The following is a 2,661-nucleotide window of genomic DNA, read 5'->3' as shown; positions in this document are numbered from 1 at the left end:
AATTTAAAAATCTGTGTCAGATGTAAAAGATTGAGATTTTAAGATATTACATAAATGAAGTAAAATTTTTTCAAGGTGGAAAGAATGGGTTTATAATTTAACCAAAATTGAAGCTAACAAAGGAATTGCATAAGATAAACAAAAAAATGTAAGGGAAAAAAAGAACACAAATGTGAAGATTAAAAACATAGGTGAAGAAGAAACCTGTTAGGAATGAGGATCCCAGGAAAGTTCTTGGCTTGTCTTTGGCTCTGAGGAGAGGGATCGGAATCCGACACTAACTTACCTCTTTTCTCCAATTCATAATTCATGCCACCCCCAAACTCATGCTCTGAAAAAGCCAATTCCATCATACTTTCAATTACCTACATAGCAAGACCTAAAGCTCAGTAGCCAAACATTCTAGCATCTGTCCTCGACAGGTATTTCCACATGGCTTCCACATCTTCCCACACAAGCCATGCTGTCTATGAGTCCTCAATTTCCATCGTAGACCCACAACCATGCCCTGCTCACATCACCTTTCTTGCCTGGAATAAATCCCTTACTCTTTGCAGTTATTTCCTGAAGAACTTGCTGCTCGGCTGCCTTCGGTATCCATGTGGCTTACAGGAGGTCTCCAGGCTTCAGAAGTTGCACTACCTTGACTCTGAAGCCCCTGTTTCCATTCATGGACATCTTTTGCATCAGGGCATGTTTGTATTACCTACACCACTCCTTTCTTGACCACTCCAAGTCTTCATGAGTTCACCGTCTTCTCAACTCCTGTAATTTCATCATCCTGGGACCCCATCGGAGATGCAAACCCTTAGACTTCACTCAGACAGCTCTAGTTAGAGTTCAGCAATTTGCTCTTTAATAAGCCCTGGGGACTGTTGGTGATGCCCTGGTGAATGTGGTTTAGGAGTGGCTGGCTTACCTTACCTTGACTATTTCATTTTTATTTCATCAAATATTGCTGGAATACAGACTCTAGAGTAAGGCGACCTAGGTGGGAATCCCAGCTCTGCCCCTTTACTGTCCTTTGTGGCCTTGGATATGTACTTAACCTCTTCACACCTCAGCTTTTTGCTGAAGGGAGACAGAACCCTAGCTGCAGGCCCCTTCTTTCTGTCCCTGCCCTCTCTGCCTCATCTTCAAAGTCAGTGGGATCAGATTCCCCAGATTTCTGTGTGTACTTCACTGGCTCTGCTGTACTTTCAAACACAATCGAGCTCCCAATTCTGACACCCAAGCATATTCCTACTATTTCTCCCATGCTGCTCATACACCCGCAGAACCAAGCCCCTTGCTGCTCTCTAGCTGCCCAGTGAGCCATATCATCTCCAGAGGTCACTTTTCAGGCATGTGGCTCATTCCAGATCACTCCTCCGCCTTCTGAACAAAAACATAAGTCTCTCCAGGACCCATCTCTGCAGTGAGGCCCCCAGCACCCTCTTTGCTTCCTGTCCCCAGGAATGATGGTCAGTTCTTCCTCTGAGTTATCATTCTGCCTGACAACTAAACCAGTTGAAGGCTGCGACTCCTGGATGGTGTGGGGAGGTTGCTTGGGCCTGGAGGGAAGCACGGTGCCCAGCACCCGGAAGGATGCACCCACTGAGCTTTCCTAATTGAAGCTTCCACTAAACTATGAACTTTATGAGAGCAGCGACATCATCTAGCACATCTTATCACTGTATCTCCAATGCTACCTCAGTGCCTGTTACACGGTTAGAGCTCAGATATTCACCAAGTAGATACACAAGTGTAGAGCCAACAGTCAACACCGAAATGGAGAAGCTTTCTAATGGAAAGGTAGAAGACAACTGGAAGCAGAAGATGTTTATTGTGACATCAAGCACTGCCTGTAAATAGTCTCATTTAACCTCATGACTTGTGAAAGTTGCAATTTATCAGGCCTCTGTAAGAGGATAAAGCTGAGACTCACAACAGTTGGAGTAATTCACCGAAGGTCAGACAACTAGGGTCTGAGGTCAGATGTGAAGTGAGCTCAGTCTGAAACCAAAAACTCCACTAAATGGCCTAAAGATTCTTTTTTCCTAAAAATCTTGCTCCTTAAATAATGGAAGCAAAACACAAAGCCAATAACTGAATGCCGGAGGGGGAAATGTGACGAGTAAAGGAAGAAAGGCCGGGGAGATCTGAGTGACTGCAGGGAAGGCTGCATGGTGTTGCGAGACAAAGTGAAATGGGGAAAGTCGAGGGACAAAGGGAAGGCTCCCCGGGAGGGCAGACCATGGCCAAGAAACACAAAACAAAAACAAACAAAAACTGAGCTCAAGAAGCCTGTTAACAAGGGCAGGAAACACTGAACAGTTTGGGAGGCAATTTGAACACGATCAAAAGCCAACCCACGGGGCCTTTCTGCAGCTTCAGCACCTCAGGCTGCAAGCAAGTTACAGTAAAATCCAGAAGTAGGGCAGAAGAGCAGCTCTGCGTGGGCGCTCCAAATCATGTCAGCTCCAGGCCAGGGGCTTGCCAGGAGATAGCTGAGGACCAGTTCGGGGTGTGAGGCATCATCAGAAGCCAGCAGGAATACAGTCCACCAGGTGAGACACACAGCACACAGTCTTCATTTGCGCCCCGCCCCCTCCCGGGCGTGGGGGGTTCACTGAAGTGTTGAAAGAGAAAAAATGTAAAGCAAGGATGATAGTACATACA

Source organism: Carlito syrichta, unplaced genomic scaffold (genome assembly GCF_000164805.1).
Source record: "Carlito syrichta isolate Samal-C Ts95f unplaced genomic scaffold, Tarsius_syrichta-2.0.1 Scaffold313876, whole genome shotgun sequence".
In the NCBI taxonomy this organism is placed as follows: Eukaryota; Metazoa; Chordata; class Mammalia; order Primates; family Tarsiidae; genus Carlito; species Carlito syrichta.
The sequence above is the reverse complement of the archived record's forward strand: the minus strand, read 5'-3'. Positions refer to the sequence as shown.